Source organism: Protopterus annectens, chromosome 8.part0 (genome assembly GCF_019279795.1).
Source record: "Protopterus annectens isolate FY-2018-M chromosome 8.part0, PAN1.0, whole genome shotgun sequence".
NCBI classification, from domain to species: domain Eukaryota; kingdom Metazoa; phylum Chordata; order Ceratodontiformes; family Protopteridae; genus Protopterus; species Protopterus annectens.
The window spans coordinates 886520741-886543987 of record NC_056741.1 but is presented as its reverse complement, the minus strand read 5'-3'; the positions used below and the strand labels follow the sequence as shown (position 1 = coordinate 886543987).

General features: G+C 45.0%; 1 protein-coding gene across 6 annotated transcripts in view; it reads left to right on the top strand.

Moving 5' to 3' along the window:
- Positions 1-23247, top strand: part of LOC122809137 (plasma membrane calcium-transporting ATPase 3) — a 4021470-nt gene that overhangs the window by 3705551 nt on the left and 292672 nt on the right. The window lies entirely within an intron of this gene.

Genomic DNA, 23247 nt, shown 5'->3' with positions numbered 1-23247 from the left:
TAAAAATGGATTCTTTAAAAAACAATTTATGTTTCAACAAGGCAACATCCCTTACGTTTGTGAAGACTGGTAGAAATGGGTGAAGGCTGCCAGCCTAGCCAGATAGAATTGTGCAGATAATTCTATCATTTGTAAATATGAATGTTGAACTTAAAACAATGTGGCAACATTGCCATCTGCTGTAAAGAAAGCTAAGTCAAGCATTTCTTGTTGGTCCTTTGAAATTAAAATTATTTCATCACTGCCTTTGATGTTTTACAAGTCGGCTCCAGTCCGGCTAGATGAAGGCTTCCTGCCTATTGTTTTAAGGCTAAAGTTAATTACTAGAATTTACATGTGGAATGTCCTTTATTGCTAAGTGTAAAAGAATGTAAATGCAGTTTCTGTCAGCCTGGGATCACCAGGAAATTGTGACATGATGTAATGTTTTAGCAGAACTGCAGTTTCAATTTAAACAGTGAGAACCAGAGATTATTGAGCATTTTTTGTCTGACTATCCAACTCACAGCACTGCCTTTTTCTCTATGTAAGTAAGTTATTTTAGAAGTGTGTTTTCTTGTAGCAATAGCTAGGAATTAGAAAGTTTAGACTAATTGTTTTTCTGTGATGTCAGAACTGTACTACTGTGTGTATCTCTGAACATTTGACTAGCACTGTATAGTGGAACGTATTGTCTTGTTGTTTTAATTATTTATTATTAAATATTTTAAAACACTTTTAACTATGGCTGGTTTGTGTAGAGATAATTTAAGCTCTTTAGAGTACTTGTATGCCTTTGGTAAAATTGTACAAAGCCACTCCTATAGCTTTAACCCTGGGCTATGCTACCAATTGGATAATAATATTGCACAGTAATAATTGGACACCCTTTTAAGGGCCTTTGAGTAGCTGATTAGTATTAGCTGGGTGGTGGCAGTAATTACTATCGTATAGTCTGGGTAAAAGGGGCACAGCTGGAGAACCTGTGCCAGCCTTCCCCAGAAGTGTCTGTGTGGTTGTGCAAAGTCTTATCTCAGAGTGTGTGTGTGCCAGCTACTTGGGCAGGGACACGAAGCACTGGTTGGACAGAGAGGGTGCTGGAGATTTTAGCTTGCCCAGCTAGGCTGAGATCTGGACCCTACAGCTGTGCCAGTGGGGAGGCTTATTGAGGACCTGGGGAGCAAGGGAGCGACCAGCCCCAGACTGACTGTGATCTCTGTGTGCTCTTAAGGGAAATTTAACTTTACTGGGTGTATTAGTTATCCTTTCCTCTCATATGAGACACCCTCTCTGGTGTTACTGGTGAGGACTGAGGCTCCTTGATTGCTGGGCCGGGGCACGAGCATCACATATTAATTGGTGGCAGTGGTTGGGATATCCTCACATATTGTTTGGCAGCGGTGGGATAGCCACATCACATATTAATTAGTTGGCAAATACTAATTTGCTTGTAGTGGTATGGGTGGAGTGAATCCTGTAGCTTGTGTACAGTGAGCTTTGAAGGTGTTTTGTACTCTAAAAAACAGCCATACAGTGAATACTCAGAGTTCAGATCGCAGTTGTTTTATTTCTTTTGTTAGCTTAGTCAGGGTAAGCAGAGGAGTATGGAAAGCTGACAAGGAGCCAGCTGGCGGAGCTGTGCTAGGCTAGGGGACTTTTGCATGGAAACTGACTAAGGCAGACCTGATTGCAGCCTTGGTTACAGCTGCATCAGAAAACAGCAACCAGGAGGACAATCAGACTGGCAGTGGAGATATAATTCCATCGGAGAATGGGCAGCTCAACCTTTCTGCAGTGGACTTAAACATCCAGCTGGAGCTAAAAAGTCTTGAGGTGGAGGCCAGGCATTTGGAAGTAGAAGCAGCTGAGAGACTGAGGAGTCTACACGCTGAAGAGAATGAGAAACTGTTGTGTCTGGATGCTGAGGAAAAGGAAAGACAGAGGCAGCATGAGACGGATATGCTGACTCTTTGCCAGAGTCATGGAGGTAATGGGGAAGGGAGTAACTGGACCCCAGAAGCACAAAAGGTCAGTAAATTTCTTCCGCAGTTTAAAGAGGGGGATCATTTTGATAGTTTCATTCATATGTTTGAGAGGGTATGTAAACAGTATGAAGTTGAACAAGGGCTCTGGGTATGGTTCCTGCCCCCCTTTCTCCAGGGTAAAGCTGTAACTGCGTTAGCTAAAATGTCTGCCATTGCATGTTTTGATTATACTGCTGTAAAGAGATGTCTTTTAGAACTGTTTAGGCTAACACCTGAAACATATAGGAACAAGTTTTGTGAGCATAGACGCAAGGCAGATGAAAGTGTGTGTGAATATGTTGCTGAACTGAGCACTTATTTCCATAATTGGGTGAGTGGATGTCAGGTCACCACTTTTGAAGGGCTGGCAGACCTTTTGGTGAGGGAACAAGCCCTTAGCACTTTGCCTGAGGACATGAGGATCTGGTTAGCTGATAGACAATGTGCTATTTCAGATGAGTTTGGGAAGAAGGCAGACCTATACCTGGCAAGCAGGGCAGCCCTGCACAGGAAGGGGACCCCCAGTACTGCTCATGGGTCTCAAAGAACCTGTGGTGAGCAGCACATACTACCCCAACAGAATCTGCCAGTAGCAGGGGAAGCCACTAGTTCAGGTACACATCCAGGAGCTAGGGTTAAATGTTTTGAATGCAACCAGTGGGGCCATTTAGCATACAGGTGTCCATGGAGGCAAGGTGGGGAACCAAAGGTGAGGGAGCCAGTAAGTGAGAAAGACAAAATGCCAATAGTAGGTTGTCTTGGGACAACAAGGGTACCAAACTACCACCAGAGGCTATATCCTATTGTACTGAATGGCAAAGAGGCCATTGGGAAGAGAGACACAGCCTCTGATATAACCATTGTAAAGCCTGCAATGGTTACAGAGGAGCACTACTTGCCTGGGCAGTCCACTCCAGTCAGGGCTTTAGGAGGGATCCCATTCCAAATAGCTTGGGCTATGGCTCACCTTGACTGGGAGTGTGGAAAAGGAAGCCAGCAAGTCGGTATGTCTAAGGATATACCAGCAGATGTCCTGATAGGGAATGATTTTGATAGTGCAGTACCCTGTGCTTGTGCAGTTACATGCAGTCAGGCTTGGAGACAAGCATGTAAGTTTGGTAGCCTCGGGGAGACCCAGACTGGCTGCATACGTGCAGCCAGGACTAGTGAGGTGGTTACTTCAGGGAGTGAGCTACGATGTAGCAGTGAGACTGAAGGTGAGCCACAGCTGCTTGTGGGTACTGATGGTCCCTTGGACAGAGTGACTGCAAAGGTAGAGGTGAGTAGTAGTACTCAGGCTGACAGTGAGGCACCACTGTCAGAGGATGCCAGACTTCCTGTGGAAGGGGAGCTGGGAAGGGTTACAAGGAGAGAGTTGAGACAGGCTCAGCTCTCAGACTCTACATTGCAAGGCCTGAGGCAGGTAGCTAGGGAGGCACCTGATTCTCAAGGAAAGGGGGAATTTGTATACTGGGACAGAGGGTTACTATACAGAGAGTGGACCCCTGAGGGAGGGCTAGAAGGTGAGAGAGTACAGCAGTTGGTAGTGCCTAGAGCCTACCGTGTGGCACTTCTAGCCATAGCCCATGATATTCCCTTTGCAGGTCATATGGGCATAAAACGTACAAAGAGGCGTATTATGCAGAACCTCTATTGGCCTGGAATTTCCAGAGATGTAACAGGGTACTGCAGGACCTGTAAACAGTGCCAAAAGATAGGCAAGGCAGGAGATAAGGTGAGAGCTCCTGTGATGCCTTTGCCTGTGATTGAGGAGCCATTTCAGAGGGTAGCTATGAATATTGTGGGTCCTCTGAGTACCCCAAGTTCCACAGGGAAAAAGTATATCCTAGTGGTAGTGAATTATGCAACACGATACAGTGAGACAGTGGCTTTGTCCTCCATTGAGGCAGAGAAGGTGGCAAATGCTTTGCTAGAGATTTTCACAGGGTAGGTTTCCCAAAAGAAATACTGACTGACAGAGGTGCCGATTTCATGTCATACCTGCTGGCTTGTCTGTGGAAATCCTGTGGGCTGAAGCACATGAAGACCACCCCTACCATTCCCCAGACTAATGGTCTTGTTGAGAGGTTAAACTCTACAATCAAATCCATGCTATGGGCATGTGCAGATCAGTTTAAGAGGGAGTGGAACAAATATTTGCCCCATCTGTTGTTTGCTTACATAGAAGTTCCCCAGGAATCCACAGGATGTTATGTGATCCTATCTCGCCTACATTCTGACTGATGGGTTCGGAGCCGATCCCTCGGCTCCGACTCGGCACGCTTATGCCAAAGAGCGAAGTCTCTTATTGGCTGAGCTTACTATATCCCAGGATGCACCACTACCAGTCCCCCAGATCTCGTTTGCCGCTAACTAGCAAAGACGTGGTCTCGAGCTGGCTGAGCTAAGTAGTGTTTTTCACTAACTATTTCTGTCAGGAATTTTCTAATTCTATAACAAAAAAGCTGTTTTAACAGCTATACCGTACTTTTTGTGTGTGACTGGTATTTTTGTGGAAAAATTTGTGTGTGATTGTGTGTTTGTTCTGACTAGAGGCCCCTTTGAATTGAAGGGCCTTTCCCTGTCAGTCAATTGTTTTTCAAATCCTTAGGGGTTCTAGGATCCCTTTAGTTATTTTTCTGTAGTTGTCGGACTGTCAATCTTAATCTGCAACCGTAAGCTAATCATTGTAGTGACAGTCATTTAAAAAAAAAAAAATAGTGTGTTTTTCTGTGATAGAGTTACTAAATTTGTTGCTATAATGTCTCAGGCTCCTAGGCCTTCGGGCTTTAAGAAGTGCACTAAGTGCAGTTTTAAAATGTCAATCACAGATGACCACTCTCTCTGTGTATATTGTTTCAAGGCCAAACATTTGCAGGAGTCCTGCAGCGTGTGTCACGCTTTTCCTCGAGGGTCCTCCAAGAGAGGAAAAATAAACTTATTTTGAAAGGCCTTATAAAACCCTCTTTTGAAGAAGCATTAGCGTCCTCTCCTTCTCCTGCTAAAAAGAAAAGGGCGTCGGCTCCGACCAGTCCGTCGGACCCAACCGCCAAAAGACATAGGCAGGCTTCTCCTTCGGCTCCACGGACTTCGGAGCCGAGGGTGGAACGGTCTGCCTCGATGCCTCCAGTCTCGACTCCTCTGGGTTCGGAGCCGACGGCTGGGGCATCGAGAGGCAAGTCACCTTCATCGGCTCCACTGATCTCGGAGCCGATTAAGGTTGTCCGCTCAGACACTTCCTCCTCGGCGCCAAAGTCCTCTTCGGCACCGATGGAAATTGGTTTGGACACTCCTTCGGCGCCGATAGTTATCGAGTCGCCTCGGAGCCGGTCCCCTAGTCCCTTGGAGCCGTTGGAGAGACCTACTCGGACCCGTTCGGTCTCTTCCAGGTCATCGAGGATGTCAGATTCGGACATAGACAGGGTGCTCCAAAGACTGTTCCAGTCCCCAGTCTTTCAAAAATTTGTTTCGGCTCCGACCCAATTGGCTTCGGAGCCGATAGCCCACTCCATTGCCATTCCTCCTCCGACCGCTTCGGCTCCGTCAGAGCAGGTGCTGATGGAGCCAGTAGAGATCCTGGGGTCGGCTCCGACCCTTACTCCAACCCCGGCCTTCGGGTCCGAGTTTAGCACACGGACTTCTTCGACTGGACCCGGGGGTGACGTTTCGGGACCAATGCTGTCGGTTCTGAGCCTCCCTCTCGGTGCTTCGGCCGCGGGACTTCCGTCTGCTATCATGGCTCCGAGGACCGGACCCTCCCAGGATTCTGGGGGTCCGGCTTTCAGAGCTATGAGGAGTGCCTTGGCCAAGTCTTCTTCGGCCATCTCTACGGCTTTACCGGCACCTTCCCTGGGCATGGAGACTGGGTCTTTGGCAGTTCCCTGTCTCTAGGCAGCGGAGCCCGGGCCTGAGGTTACCCCACGGGGTTCCCTCCTCCTGAGGGTTCTTCGAGTTGTCTTCGGAGGAGCCCCAAGGAAGAGATCGTGCAAGAGGAAGCACGTGGACTCCCTGATGAGTCTCTTACATCGGACACTGATCTTGATGATGCGGAGGGGTCCCCAAAGTCGTCCTCGGATGATGTCTCATTTGCAGACATTCTAGAGATCCTTAAGCAACGAGGCGGCTGGAATTCCAAACCCCCCTCCGCTGATGAGTCGGTGTTTCTCAAGGCCTTCGGGGCTCAGCCCTCCGCCTCCTGGGTGTCTCCGCCTTCGACGAGCTCCTGGATTTGGTTTGTCGGAGGGCGTGGGAACATCCAGATACTGTGGAACCAGTGCCTTCTCGCCCTAACAAATTTTTGTCTGCCCCACCCGAGAAGGAATTCTTAACTAAAGGCGTGGCTGTAGATGCCATGGTGGTGGCATCTGCTACCCAGCAGGACGTGGCAGAGGCTTCAACGTCCGTCCATCCTCCTAATAAGGAGTCTAGGAGCATGGACCGGTACGAGAAGCGCACCCTGACTTCAGCGGCCTTTACTCTGAGGTCCCTGAATTATTTGGCACATTTCACCAGACTACAGAGGGATCTGGTCAAGGAGCTCTCAGACTCCCTCTCAGGTAACCTACCTGAGCAGCTAGCCCAGTCGGTTAGCTCTCAGTTGGCTATCCTTAACTCGATTTCTAACTCTTCCATGAGGCTCATTTCATATGCGGTCAAAGGGGCGGGCAGAGCGGCAGGCACAGGCGTGGCTCTACGGAGACAAGCCTGGCTCCGTTTGTGTCATTTCGCGGAGGCTTTCAAGTCTTCCTTTGCCGACGCTCCCTTTGATGGGTCCTCTTTGTTTGGACCCAAGGTAAAAGACACTCTTACCCACTGTGAGCAGGAGGGAAAGACTTTATCTGCCATAGGAGCACGTTATTCCACTCCCTTTTGGCCTTATCCAAAGGCTAAAAGAGGAGGGAAAATGTGGTTCCGCAAATCACAGAAATTCTTTCCCCAACAGCAGGAAGATTCCCCTTCCAGAGGCAGAGGACGGGGAAATTTTTCTGGGAGACGCCGTCCCAGAGGCGGCAGAGGCCCCCGCAACACTGGAGACCGCGGGTCCTTTCGTGGCTCTTCAGCCTCCCACACTTCATGAGGGATTGCCCGGCTGTGCTGCTCCGGAGCCAGTCGGGTGCCATTTTGCCAAGCACCTAAAAGCCTGGGAGTCTATTACTCAGGACAGATGGGTGCTTCGGATTATTGCCGGAGGTTACACCATTCCCTTCACACACTCACCCCCACCGTCCAAAAAAATCCCGGACCCACCACCCAGTCAAAGGGAAATTGCAGCCGTAGAAGCTTCAAAGCTGCTAGAAAAAGAAGTCATCCAACCGTCCCCACAGACCAGATCGGATCCGAAATTACTCAAGGTTCTTTTAGTGCCAAAAAAGACAGGGGACCTGAGACCCATTTTGGATCTCAGCAAACTAAACCAGTCCGTCATGAAGTCCAAATTCCGAATGGTCACTTTACAATCCATTCTCCCATTATTGGAGAAAGATGTTTGGATGTGCTCCATAGATCTCAAGGATGCCTATTATCACATACCGATACATCAGGCGTCCAGGAGGTATCTGCGCTTCAGCCTGGGAGACAGTCATTTCCAATTTTGTGCACTGCCCTTTGGTCTCACCACAGCCCCCAGGGTGTTCACCAAGTGTTTGGCAGTAGTGACTGCTCACCTGAGGAGTCTCGGATTCCAAGTGTTTCCCTATCTGGACGACTGGCTCCTGACTGCCACCACCAGGCATCTACTACTAGAAAACCTACAAGCCACCATCTCCTGGGTGCTTCCTGGGAATTACATTCAACTGGTCAAAGTCTGTCTTGCTGCCTTCTCAGCGCATAAGATTCATAGGAGCAGAGATAGACTCAAAATTAATGCGAATCTTCCTTCCTACCGAAAGGATACAAACATTACAAGGTCAAGCCCGAGCCCTGCTTCTAAGATCCAAAGCCCCAGCCAGGATGGTCCTGCAACTTTTAGGTTCAATGTCTGCCACGGTTCTCCTAGTTCCTCTGGCAAGATTGCACATGAGGATTCTTCAGTGGCTGTTATCGACACAATGGTCTTTTCAGGATCTCCCCCTCAATCATCACATACTGATTACAGAAACTTGCAAACGGGACCTCCGCTGGTGGCTTCTGTCATCCAATCTGAATCAGGGAAGACCTTTTGTTATACCCCCTCCGGTGGCCACCTTGACAACCGATGCCTCCCAGACGGGTGGGGGGCATTGTCTGGGCAGGTCAGTTCAGGGTTCTTGGCTTCCAAACGAAACATTTCTCCATATCAATGTGTTGGAAATGAGGGCTGTACTTCTGTCCCTACAAGCCCTCCACAAGTTTCTCCCTCAAGGCATTATCGCTATCCACACAGACAACATGTCGGTGGTCTGGTATCTAAACAAACAAGGAGGGACCAGATCTTACCCCCTTTGCAGAGAGGCCATGAGGGTGTGGGAATGGGCAGTGGCTACCAACCGCTTCCTGGTAGCGACCCACATTCCAGGAAAATCCAATGTATTGGCAGACAGACTGAGCAGGACTATTCTCTCTCCTCACGAGTGGTCCCTGAACGAAACAGTAGCAGCTCAGATTTTCAAAAGATGGGGGATTCCGTGCTGCGACCTGTTTGCAACACCACAAAACATGAAGTGCAAAAGGTTCTTTTCCTTGACCCCACGTCAAGGGGAGGCAGCTACGGATGCTCTAGTCCAACCTAGGCCAACAGGACTGCTTTATGTTTTCCCTCCAGTTCCACTCCTCCCCAAAGTCATCCAGAAAGCTTCCCAATTGGGGTCCACAATAATTCTAATTGCTCCGTACTGGCCTCGTCAGGTATGGTTCCCCTACCTACAGAAATATACTCGGGACGGTCCTTGGTTTTTGGATCTAACTCCGGACCTTCTGGTTCATCAGTCGGGACAACAGCACCAGTCCCTTCACACTTTGAAATTAACAGCTTGGCTCCTCCACTTCCGACTTTAGTCAGAAATCACACATTGGACCCGGAAGTTATTCACATTTTATCTTCAGCCCACAAACCCACCACTAAGAAATTGTATCACAGTAAGTGGAAGAGGTTTGCTATCTGGGCTCAACTCAGAGGCTTAGACCCTATTACGGCCCGATACCAGAGGTCTTGAAATTTTAACATCCTTGTTTAATCAAGGATCTTCAGTCTCTACTATTAAAGTCCAACTAGCAGCTATCTCCAAATTTCACGAATCCATAGACCCACCGTTGATGAGTAGCAGATTATGTAAAACTTTCATAAAAGGTGCTGTGCCTTTAAGACCCCCAGTTTTTCATCCTGCGCCTCCGTGGGATCTTGATTTGGTACTTCGTGCCTTAACATCTTCTCCCTTTGAACCGGCTGCTACATGTGAGTTGAAATATCTGTCTTGGAAAACTGCCTTCTTAATTGCAATTACCTCTGCAAGAAGAGTTTCAGAACTTCAAGCCCTATCTATCAAACCACTGTACTTGATTTTTCACAAGGATAGAGTATCACTTAGGCCTAATCCATCTTTTGTTCCAAAAGTTTGTTCTAATCTCTGTCTCCAACAATCTCTAGAGCTACCAGTTTTCTTTCCAAAATTTTCAAACAAAGCGGAATACACCTTGCATAAGTTGGATGTTCACAGGCAATTGCGCTTCTATCTAGACAGGACTCAACAAATTCGAAAAACAGACCAATTGTTTGTGTCCTTTTCAGATAATAAACTGGGTAAAACCATCACTAAAGCTACTATTGCCAAATGGATTAGAGATTGCATAACTCAGGCTTATTCCTCTTCAAATAAGCAACTTACAACATCTGTCAAAGCTCACTCTACTAGAGCTATGGCTACCTCTATTGCATTTCATTCCAAGCTCGCTATTTCTGAGATTTGTGCTGCGGCTACTTGGTCCAATCCGCACACTTTCATTTCCCACTATAAATTGGATGTGGCATCTAAAGGGCGAGCATCATTTGGTTCCACGGTACTCAGGAGTGTTTTCCAGTGAGCCACCCAGGATTCAGGTGCTAGGGACGCTGTCCCATCAGTCAGAATGTAGGCGAGATAGGATCACATAACATCTTTTAGTTATGTACTCACCATAACTTCAGATGTTTGGGATCCATCTTGCCTACATTCTTAATACCCACCCTCCTTTCCCCTGCCTTGGAGATCAGAAGAGATTGAACGGTTTGAGTTCTACTGTTTTTATCTTGTTTCATCTGGCGATGTTATATAAGCAGTGCATGCGTGTGTGCATGTATGCGGACAAACTAGATCTGGGGGACTGGTAGTGGTGCATCCTGGGATATAGTAAGCTCAGCCAATAAGAGACTTCGCTCTTTGGCATAAGCGTGCCGAGTTGGAGCCGAGGGATCGGCTCCGAACCCATCAGTCAGAATGTAGGCGAGATGGATCCCAAACATCTGAAGTTATGGTGAGTACATAACTAAAAGTTTTTCACCCTTTGTGTTGCTGTATGGGAATAGGGTGAGGGGACCTGTAGATTTAATTTGAGATGAGTGGGAAGGTGAGTGCGAGTCTCACAAGGAGTCTGTTGTGGCATACGTCCTAAACCTCAGGATAAGGCTCAGGGAACTCATGAGCTTGGCCCAGGAGAACCTGGCAGAAGCCCAACAACAGAAAAAGGTATGGTATGACAGTAATGCTCGAGCTAGAGAGTATGCTGTGGGGCAGCAGATAATGGTTCTCATTCTTGTCAGACACAACAAGTTGCAAGCAGCTTGGGAGGGACCCTACAAGGTGGTAAGAAAGGCAAGTGATTTTAACTACATGGTGGAACTGCTAGGCAGATGGCAGGGGCACAAATTGTACCATGTTAACATGATGAAACCTTACCATGATAGGGAGGCCCTTGTGCTGAGCATTTGCAGTGGATTGCAGGAGAAGTCTGAGGGAGATCTGGGGACTGATCTCCTCAGTGAGGCTCAGGCTGTCACCTCAGTGGAAAGGGTAGCAATGTCCCAGCAGCTCTCTCCTACCCAGATTCGAGAAATCCGAGCAGTGTTGCAGGAATTTGGGGACATGTTCACTGGGAAACCAGGGTGCACCCACCTGGTGTAGCACCAGGTGGATACAGGACCCCAAAGGCCTATTAGGCAGGCCCCTATAGGGTGGCTGAGAGAGTCAGACAGACTCTGAGGCAAGAGGTACAGGAGATGTTGGAATAGGGGTGATTCAAGAGTCCAGCAGTCCCTGGGCCTCCCCTGTGGTGCTGGTGCCAAAGAAGGATGGCAGCACCAGGTTCTGTGTGGACTACAGGAAATTAAATAGTCACACAGAGTCGGATGCTTATCCCATGCCTAGGACAGATGAGACCCTAGAGCAGCTGGGTGGGTCTAAGTATCTTACAACCATTGATCTTACCAAGGGTTACTGGAAGGTGCCCTTGACTACCAGTGCTAGAGAGAAGTCAGCCTTTGTGACTCCTTTTGGCTTGTGTGAGTTCACAAAGATGTCCTTTGGGATGAAGAATGTCCCAGCAATTTTCCAGAGGCTGGTAGATAATATCCTAGCAGGAGGGTTTTCCCTTGCTTACCTGGATGATATTGCATCTACAGTCATTCCTGGCCAGAGCACCTTCAGCATGTCAGGGAAGTGCTGGGCAGACTACAGAGGGCAGGGTTGACCATTAAGCCGAGCAAATGTCAGGTGGGTATGGCAAAAGTCTCCTACCTAGGACATAGAGTGGGGAGTGGTAAGATAAGGCCAGAACCTGCCAAAGTGGAAGCCATTCAGGCATGGCCTGCACCTGTTACTAAAAAGCAGATGAGGGCATTTTTAGGGATAGCAGAGTACTACAGAAAGTTCGTCCCCAGTTAAAGTACCATAGCTGCTCCCCTCACAGACCTGACAATGAAGATGAGGTTAGATAAGATAGTGTGGACCCCAGCATGTGAGCAGGCATTCCAGAAGCGTAAAGAAGCTTTAGGAGTACCCCCTGTGTTAGCCAGTCCAGATTACAGCAAAGAATTTGTTGTGCAGGTGGATGTTTCAAACCATGGGGTGGGGGCTGTACTTAGCCAGATTTCTTCAGAGGGGGAAGAGCACCCATTGGTTTATCTCAGTCGTAGCTCCAACCATGGGAGGAATGCTATGCAGCTGTAGAAAAGGAATGTCTAGCCATAGTGTGGGCATTGCAGAAACTCCAGCCTTATCTGCATGGAAGGAAATTCACTGTTATGACAGATCACAACCCTCTAACATGGTTAAACAGAGCCAGTCAGCAAAATGCCAAGTTGCTAAGGTGGAGCCTAGGGTTGCAAGCATATATGTCAGTGCAGTACTGCAGTGGGAGTAGCAATGCCAATGGGCTCTCAAGACAGGGAATGGGATAAGGTACACTCAGATAGACTTAACCCTCTCAAGTGGCATTTCTCAAGGGTCACTTGAAGAACTAGCTTGAATTCTCTGGGGGGGGGGTGAAGACTGGTAGAGATAGGTGAAGGCTGCCAGCCTAGCCAGATAGAATTGTGCAGATAATTCTATCATTTGTAAATATGAATGTTGAACTTAAAACAATGTGGCAACATTGCCATCTGCTGTAAAGAAAGCTAAGTCAAGCATTTCTTGTTGGTCCTTTGAAATTAAAATTATTTCATGACTGCCTTTGATGTTTTACAAGTCGGCTCCAGTCCAGCTAGATGAAGGTTTCCTGCCTATTGTTTTAAGGCTAAAGTTAATTACTAAAATTTACAAGTGGAATGTCCTTTATTGCTCTAAGTGTAAAAAAAATGTAAATGCAGTTTCTGTCAGCCTGGGATCACCAGGAAAGTGTGACATGATGTAATGTTTTAGCAGAACTGCAGTTTCAATTTAAACAATGAGAACCAGAGATTATTGAGCATTTTTGTCTGACTATCCAACCCACAGCACTGCCTGTTGCTCTATGTAAGAAGTATATTTTCTTGTAGCAATAGCTATGAATTAGAAAGTTTACACTAAGTGTTTTTCTGTGATGTCAGGACTGTACTACTGATTTATTTTAAGTATTTCTGTGTGATCTCTGAACTTTTGACTAGCACTGTATAGTAGAATGTATTGTCTTGTGGTTTTAATTATTTATTAAATATTTTAAAACCCTTTTAACCGTGGCTTGTTTCTGTAGAGATAATTTAAGCTCTTTAGAGTACTTGTATGCCTTTGGTAAAATTGTACAAAGCCACTCCTATAGCTTTAGCCCTGGGCTATACTACCAATTGGATAATAATATTGCACAGTAATAACTGGACATCCTTTTAAGGGCCTTTGAGTAGCTGATAAGTATTAGCTGGGTGGTGGCAGTAATTACTATCGTATAGTCTGGGTAAAAGGGACACAGCTGGAGAACCTGTGCCAGCCTTCCCCAGAAGTGTCTGTGTGGTTGTGTAAATTCTTATCTCAGAGTGTGTGTGTGTTAGCTACTTGGGCAGGGACACGAAGCACTGGTTGGACAGAGAGGGTGCTGGAGATTTTAGCTTGCCCAGCTAGGCTGAGATCTGGACCTTATAACTGTGCCATTGGGGAGTCTTATTGGGGACCTGGGGAGCAAGGGAGCAACCAGCCCCAGACTGACTGTGATCTCTGTGTGCTCTTAAGGGAAATTGCACTTTACTGGGTGTATTTGTTATCCTTTCCTCTCATATGAGACACCCTCTCTGGTGTTAGTGGTGAGGATTGAGGCTTCTTGATTGCTGGGCAAGGGCACAGGCATCACAACTTTAATAAAACCTTTTTCTAAAATAGTGGTTTGTAATACTTTACAGTTGCAGTCATGACATTCCCTAAAGTGAACAGCTAATGAGCTTTCTTCTTTTTGTTTTTTAATGTCACAAACATGTTCCTGCACACGTGTTCTAAAGGCTCTTTTAGTCTCACCCATATACACCATGTTACAAGGACAATGGAGGGCATAAATAATTCCTTCCGTTGCACATGAAAAAGAGCCCATTAATTCCAATTTAATATTATTTATATTGTTAAAACCAGTAACCACATGTTTACAAATATTACATTTGCCACAGGGAAGGGTGCCATAACACCTAACACCAGCACTAATATTTTCTTCATGAACAACAAAATAAGAATTAAGCAGTCTATCAGCCAAAGTCCCTTTTTATATGATGCTGTAGGATATTTACAAAGCATTTTCCCAAAATTTTCTTCCTTAATTAGGAATTTCCAAAAATATTTGACCTGTTTGAATATTTCCTCACTTAAGACATTATAAGTCATAACATAATAAATTTTATCCAGGGAACCCCTAACATCCTGACAACATCTATTTATATTCCACAGGCTAGACTTATTTTTACTCAAAAATAGTTTTTCCAAAGCATCATGAATAATATTAACATCATAACCTCTATGTGTAAACATTAACACAGTCTGTAACAACTCTCTGCCTAAATCCTCAAAATTATTATGGCAGAGAGTGAATTAAGTGTGGAGGGTGGCAACTAGTGCCATATAAAAATTGCCCTCCATCACAAAATTTCCTATGCACAGAAGTAAGAATTTGTCCATTATCCAAACCTGTTAGATGAACATCCAAAAAATTAATCTCCTTGCCAAATTGCAAGCCATCAAATGAGAAATTATAAATATTATTATGTAAATCTTGAACAAAATCATTTATTTTATCCATATCATCCTGACAAATAAAAACAAATCATCAATATATATCTATAATAGTGCAAAGCATGTCTAATATAAAAAATGTTTATATACTCTTTTCCAAACATTGCCATAAACAGATTTGCATAGGCCAGGGCAAATGGGGTCTCCATGGCAGTTCCTTGTAGCTGATGAAAATTTTGATTGTTGAAAGAGAAATAATTATTAGTCCGACAAAAGTTCAGCAACTCTATAACAAAATTAGATAGAGAACTATCCTGTAATATTAAGTAAAGTGCCTTTATACCATCATGATGTCTAATATTTTTATATAGACTAGTAACGTCCATGGTAATTCATTGCATTTTAGAGTTCCATTTAACCACAGAAATCTTTTGTAAAAAATCAAAAGTATCTTGAATGTAAGAATTCATATTTTGCACAAAAGGTAAAAGAAAATTATGCAGTACAATTCCAATGTTATGAAGAAAATATTTTGTTGCTGCCACAATCTGTCGCCCTGGAGGGTTGTGGATATTTTTATGAATTTTTGGCAAACAATAAAATGTTGCCATAGCACAACCCTCCAGGTTCAATTTCTTACTTACATCCTCCTTAGTAAGATATCCCAACCTAATACCCATTGCTAATAACAAAGAGAATTGTTCCATAGCATTGTAATAAACATTAATATCAACAGTTTTATAAACAGCTGTATTATCTAAATGTTGGTAACACATTTGCATGTACTGAGAGAAATGTAACACTGCAATTGTATTACCTTTGTCGGCTGGTTTAATTACCAGCTCTTTCCTTCTAGACAGTTCTTTAAGAGCCACACATTCGGATTTAGTCAAGTTATAACACTTATTCTTATTGTTATTACAAAATTGCTTAAATAACTTCTCCAAAGAAAAACGTAACATAGCCATAAAATTCTTAACACTTTCATTATTATATGGCAGTATAAAGCAGCTTTTAGACACAATCTTAAAGGTGTCCAATAAACAGTAAGCATTCACATTCTCATTATTATCTGCCTCAAATTCATCTTCAAAGTTAGATTCACAAGAATAAAACGAATCATCATTAGTAAGATTCACATCACTATTCAACGTATTTGAATTGAAATAACATTTAAGCTGCAACTTACGAGAAAAACGGAATAACTCTTGCTCCAAAACATGCCAGCAAGTTAAAACTGTTGGCACAAATTTTAACCCCAAATTTAAAACATTACATTGTTCATTTGTTAATGAAATACCTGACAAATTAACAATTAATGATACATCATTATTACTGGCATTACTGCCATCTACCTTTTTTATGTGTTTGTTTAAATTGTCCTTCATCTGCTGGTACAAAAGCATTGGTCCCTCTTTTCCTGTTGTTACTTCTTTCATCTTCATATGTATGAAAATGTTGTTGATGCTGTTCTGGCTCTTGGGCAGGTGGAAGTGGAGGAAAGGATCTGGAATCCTGTTCAGAATCTGTAGTGTACGCCGTACTTTCAGAAGAGCCAAATGAGACAGAGAGCTGTTTTTTATAACTTCCCTTCTGACGTGGGAGGTTTGCCGACTTTAGGGCCTTCCAATTGTCTTTCCAAAGAAAAGCCTGCCCTCCATTATAATCACGTATGTCACTCTGTATTTTATTGTTTTTTTGGTTAATCAGTTCTAGTTCCAATTTTTTAAGTTTAACATTTATGTTGCTAAGCAATTCATCAAAACGTGGAGCACCGATTTTAGAAACCAAGTCATTGTGCATCTTAATAATCTCTTCCTTCATATTTGTTTGATGTCGTAGGTCTCTTTCAATAAGAGTAGAGACCCACTCCATTGCACACTTATGGGCTGCAGCCAACCAACGGTCCCTGAAAATCTTATCTCCCTCGTCATTAACATCAAAGGGAGTAGATGGAGATTTAAAAGCTCGTAACCCTCGAGGGGAAATGTCCAGCTCTATATATCGCTGCAGCCCAAGAATATTAAAATGGCATTTAGTTTCCTTAAATATAAGTCTCTCAAATTGTTCCAACTGAGACTGTATTTCAGTAGAAAAAGATGCAGTACTTACACCTCCCACATTAGAAAAAGGGTTATTCACCCTGTGTCATCTCTCAGTAAAAAACTTGTTGAAAAAAACATTAGAAGGTTCCCCCACGTTTAAGATGCGTTGATTTTCTCCATTAGAACCACTTGCCACAGCTCCTTGTGAATTTTGAACAAGATAGTTTTCCATAGAACGTTGTGACCATCCAGCTCCCAAACCAGATGTAGAAAGCATATAGTCATCTCGAAAAACACGAGGGATATTATTAGCAGGATCTGTTGCCATTATCCAATGCTACAACAGCCACACAAAAGGAGAACCAAAAATAGAGAAATAATAACCACATGCAACAGTACCAATAATTTATTACCAAAACTTTAGCGCCTTGGCTCTCACTGCCTTCAAGAAGGGAAATACATAAGAAACCATCCCCCTTTATATGCACTTATTAACAAGGCAATAAAATCATTAAGAAAACAATTGAGTCAATTAGAGTGAATATCTGCAATTGACTTCAGCGTTAAGACCATATGGAGCAAGAGTATTATATTTTAAAATAAAAATTGATTCTTTAAACAACAATTTCTGTTTCAACAAGGCAACATCCCCTACTTTAATAAAACCGTTTTCTAAAATAGTGGCTTGTAACACTTTATAGTTGCAGTCATGACATTCCCTAAAGTGAACAGCTATTGAACTTTCCTCTTTTTGTTTTTTAATGTCAAGAACGTGTTCCTGCACTCATGTTCTAAAGGCTCTTTTAGTCTCACCCATATACACCATGTTACAAGGACAACAGAGGGCATAAATAATTCCTCCTGTCGCACATGAAAAAGAGCCCACTAATTCAAATTTAATATTATTTATATTGGTAAAAACAGTAACCACATGTTCACAAATATTACATTTGCCACAGGTAGGGTGCCATAACACCTAACACCAGCACTAATATTTTCTTCAGGAACAACAAAATAAGAATTAAGCAGTCTATCAGCCAAACTATGTCCCTTTTTATATGATGCTATAGGATATTTACAAAGCATTTTCCCCAAATTTTCTTCTTTAATTAGGAATTTCTAAAAATATTTGACCTGTTTGAATATTTCCTCACTTAAGACATTATAAGTCATAACATAATACATTTTATCTAGGGAATCCCCAACATCTTGACAACATCTATTTGTATTCCACCGGCTGGAATTATTTTTACTCAAAAATATTTTGTCCAAAGCATCATGAATAATATTAACATCATAACCTCTATGTATAAACATGAACGCATCTATAACAACTCTTTGCCTAAATCCCCAAAATTATTACAAATTCTATACAAATGTAAGAATTCTTCATATGGCAGAGAGTGAATTAAGTGGGGAGGGTGGAAACTAGTGCTATATAAAAGGGGGATGTTTTCTTATTTGCAAATGGTTGTCTCAGGTTATTAACTTTTGTTATATTCACCACAACAAGACTATTCCAGTTAGGGTCACGGCCCACTCTACCAAGGCCTTGGCTTCATCTGTGATTTTTTCGAAAGGATTGTATTCTAGAAGTATTTTAGAAGAAGCAATATGGTCCTCTGTACATACTTTTACAAAGCATTACAAGCTTGATTCCTTCTGTGGGTCTAGATTAGGCTTTGCTATGACCATTTTTCAGGGACTCCTGACCCTTTCTCCTTCCACCTACCAAATGTAGTAAGGCTAAGCTAAGGCTACTGCAGCAGTGATCAATATGATGAATGTAGTACAGTTGTGTAGGTAAATTTACCATAACAGTAGATGTTTGAATGATCACTGCTGCAGTAGCTACTCCCTTCCTCCATTCCACTTGTTTTGTAGTGTGTTGCTTGTGCCAGGGTGTGAACATTTAATGTTAAGTTGTCTATCTTGCCTTTGTTCTTGCTGGTTGGGATCAGAGCCGATCCTCAGCTCCGACTCAGCCATCTTCAATAGCTCGAGAGCTGTTTACTGGCTCTAGGCTACCCCTTATCCCATCATGCCTAGCGCTAGCTACCCAGATCTCATTTGCCGCTTCAGCTGCGAGGTATGGTTCTTACTGGCTCAGGCTCGTATAAGTTCTTATTTAACTATTTCTAGTCAAATTAGTCTTTTTTCTGGGATTTTTTGTTGTTAAAAGCTGTAGTCTATAACTTGGTGTTAGTTTAGTCTATTGGTAGTCCTTCCCTTAGAACTCGTTTAAGTTAGAGAGTTCTCCCCCTCCCCCACCGCCACCCCCCATCCCTTCTTGTAGGTTACAGTTAGTTTAGTCCTTTCTTTCTTTCTTTCTTTCTTTCTTTCTTTCTTTCTTTCTTTCTTTCTTTCTTTCTTATTGTTAGGTAGCCGTTTAAGTTAGTGGCTTCCTAGTTAAAAAAAAAAAAAAAAATCTTTAGCTGTAGTTTACTGTGTGATGTTAAGTTGTCAATCTCGCCTTCATTCTTGCTGGATGGGTTCGGAGCCGATCCTTGGCTCCGACTCGGCACTTGCTAAGCTCGAGAGCTAATTTTACCAGCTCGAGGCAACCCTATATCCCATGATGCAAGGCGGAGACTACCCAGATCTCGTTTGCCGCTTCGCTTACGAGGTGCCTCTTTTACCAGCTCTAGGTAAGTTTTTCTTCATATTAAGACTTTTAGTCTCACCCCTTTTAAATTTCATAACCTTAGCTGTTTTGTGAACCTTAACGTTTATTTTAACCCTATTCCCGTTAGTGTTCCCTTTTTTTCGGGTTATTTATCCCCTTCCCTAGATTAGGCCTTAGGCCTTTCCTAATTTTTCCTGTCAGGGATTTTGTGTGTGTTTGAGTGAGTTGTATCCCAGTTTACTTTTAGTTTATTGGATTGGGTGTTTTTTGTGTGTGTGTGTGTGTGTGTGTGTGTCTGTGTTTTTGTGTTTCCTCGACACAGCCGAAGGACACAAAGGTCTCAGGCTTCAAGAAGTGTGACTCTTGCTGTCAGAAGATGTCCCTGACAGACGGTCACACTTCTTGTGTTTACTGCCTGGGACCTCTGCACCTGCAGGACTCTTGTGCTATCTGTCATGCCTTCAGCCCAAGAGTCCTGCAGGAGCGCAGAAATAAATTAATATTGAGGGGCTTATTAAAGCCTGAGAGCTCCCCGACTAAGTCGGCTCCGGGGAAGCCCTCGAAACCTGTCAAGCCTTCGGCTGCAAGTCCCAAGCCGTCGGCTACAGGTTCTGCTTCTTCAGTGTCGAGATCGGCTCTGGCCGGAGCCGATCCTTCCATTTTAGAAGTCACAGTATCGGCTCCGGCTGGAGCCGACGTATCCTCGGCTCCTTCGGCTCCACCTATCTCTAAAAAGAGATCTCGATCCCCCTCGTTGGAATCGATACATTCAGCTCCGAGATCACCCCTGCTCTCGGAGCAGAGCCATCGGAGCCGTTCTTCTTGGTCGTCCAGGCTGTCTGATCATGACCTTGAGAGAGTGGTGAGTAGACTATTAAAGTCTCAGGCATTGGCCCAAATGCTCCATAGCCCGTCTCAACAGATGGTAGCTATTTCACATCCACCTAACATTCCTCCTTCGACTCTCTTACAGAGCTCGGAGCCGGAGCTCCTCGGAGCCGTGACCGTTGTGGCGTCAGAGCCGATACCTCCTCCTTCGGCTCCGTCATCCTCCATTCCGATTTCCTCCTTGAGGCCTTCATTGGAGGGATCCGGGCGTCTGGTTTCTCTCATCGGCTCAGAGGGGGCGAGTGGCATCGGACCCTTGTCCGACCCCGTTCTCCCTCTCTGGGCTTCGGCGTTGGTGAGCTCAGCCCCGACATCTGCCTCGGAGCCTTCCCTATCAGTGAGGCCTGGAGTTCCTATCTCTTCGGAGCAGGAACCTTCTGGTCTCTCTGAGGGGGGAGCCTTCGAGGTGATGAGGAGTGTACTAGCCCCTGGGCGTAGTCAACGGTCAGTTCCATCAGCTCCTCCCACAACAGTGCCTGCTGACGTCTCTTCCCAGTCTCTTGCTTCCGGACCCAGAGATCCAACGCCTCAGGTTTCCCCATTGGGAATATCTTCCTCTTCCGAGGCTTCTCCTGATCCGTCAGGTGAACCTCCGCGTAAGAGGACTTGTAAGAGGAAACATCTAGACTCCCCCAAGTCTATTACATCTGATACTGACTTGGATGAGTTGGAGGGATCCCCGAGGTCCTCCTCTGAGGATGTCTCTTTCTCAGACATCCTTGAACTTCTTAAGCAGAGGGGGAACTGGCCCTCCTTTAATCCTTCCGAGGACGAGTCAGTATACCTGGAGGCGTTCGGATCTCGACCCTCCACCTCCTGGGTGTCTCCGCCTTTCGACCCTCTTATGGACGTGGTGGCTCGGAAGGCATGGATGGCCCCGGATTCGGTGGAACCTATTCCTAGGAGGCCTTCTAAATTCATTACGGCCCCACCTGATAGGCAATATTTGACAAAAGGTGTCCCGGTTGATGCCATGGTGGTGGCTGCAGCCACCAAGAAGGAACTAGCTGATCCTTCAGTACCTGTCCATCCTCCCAACAAGGATTCTAGGACTATGGACAGGTATGGCAAGCGGATTTTTTCTTCAGTGACCTTTGCCATGCAATCGCTGAACTACTTGTGTCACATCACCCGCCTTCAAAGAGATGTTCTTAAAGAGTTGGGAGAAGTTTTACAGGATCCGTCAGCTGCTGGGTCTCAGGATAAGATTAGCTCACAGCTAGGAATTCTAAACTCCATTGTTAACTCCTCCATGCGGCTCATTTCTTATGCAGCCGATGGAGCGAGTAGGGCCGCAGGCACAGGAGTGGCTTTAAGATGTCAGTCCTGGATGCGGCTTTGTAATTTTGCAGACCCCTTCAAGGCATCCTTCACAAACTCCCCTTTTGATGGTTCGACCTTGTTCGGACCTCAAGTGAAAGACACTTTGACTAGATGCGAACAAGATGGCAAGACTCTTTCTGCCGTAGGAGTCCGTTTCTCCACCCCTTCAAGACCTTACCCAAAAGGTCACAAGGGAGGGAAAATGTGGTTCCACAAATCTCAAGGAGTCACGCCTGACGCACGAGGTCAGTTTACCCCCAGAGGCAGAGGGGGTAACAACAACAAACGCCACCCTAGGGGCAGAGGGGGTCCGCAGAATCAGGGTAGCAGAGAGCCTCTTTCTGACAAACCCTTCCAGCATCCCTGAGATGTTGCCCGATTGTCCACCTTCGGAGGCAGTTGGGGGAAGATTATCACTGTACCCAATAGCCTGGCTTTCCCTTTCTCAAGACAAATGGGTACAGTCGATTATATCCGAGGGTTACAAAATTCCCTTTATTCAAACCCCAATTCAGCAAAAGGGAACCCTTCCAGACGTTCCACCCGGTCTAAGGGAACTAGCAGTACCAGAAATATCAAAACTGCTAGCAAAAAGAGCCATCCAGCCAGTCTCAGCAGACCAAATAGGATCCGGAATCTACTCAAGGTTTTTTTAGTACCAAAAAAGACAGGGGACTGGAGACCAATATTAGATCTGAGCAAACTAAACAAGTTTGTAAAGAAAACAAGATTCCGGATGGTCACGCTTCAGTCCATTCTACCCTTTCTGGGCAAGGACAATTGGATGTGCTCGGTAGATCTTCAGGATGCGTACTATCACATAAAAATTCACAGGCGCTCCAGAAGATTTCTCCGCTTTCGGCTGGGGACCAGTCACTTCCAATTCAGGGCCCTGCCCTTTGGACTCACTACAGCCCCCAGAGTGTTCACCAAATGTATGGCAGCATCAAGGATTCCAGGTGTTTCCATATCTAGACGACTGGCTCCTCACAGACACCACCAGGCATCAACTTCTCCAAGCCAGAGATTACACCATTCACATTTGCAGAGGGCTAGGGATTTCTATAAATTTCGAAAAATCTGCCTTGTCGCCTTGTCAATCTATTACTTTTATAGGCGCAAAATTGGACACCGTACAACTTTCAGCAAAGTTAACAGACCAAAGGATCTTGGACATTCAAAGTCACGTCCAGGTGATTCTTCTCAGCAACAAAATTCAGGCCAGATTTGCTCTGAAAGTATTGGGTCTTATGGCGGCCACCATAACACTTCTTCCCTTTGCCCGCTTTTACATGCGTCTTCTACAATGGATGCTATTCGCCCAATGGTCCTTTCAACAACTTCCCATGCATCACAAGATCACAATAACTCCAACTTGCAAAAGGCATCTGACCTGGTGGATATCGTCCCCTCAAGTCCATCAGGGCAGACCCTTTGTTCCTCCTGCCCCGGTCGCCACGGTTACATCGGACGCCTCCCTGATCGGGTGGGGGGGGGCATTATCAGGGCAGGATGGTCCATGGCACTTGGCAACCTTTTGAATACCATCTGCACATAAATGTCCTAGAGATGAGAGCAGTGCTTTTAACGTTGCAAGCCCTCAACGACTCTCTTCCCCTGGGAACTATTGCAGTCCAAACGGACAATATGTCCGTAGTGTGGTATATCAACAAACAGGGCGGAACCAAGTCCTATCCACTGTGTCGAGAGGCTCTCAGACTTTGGCAGTGGGCAATCTCTTCTCAGCGGTTTCTGATAGCAATGCATATCCCCGGGAAATCCAACATCATAGCGGA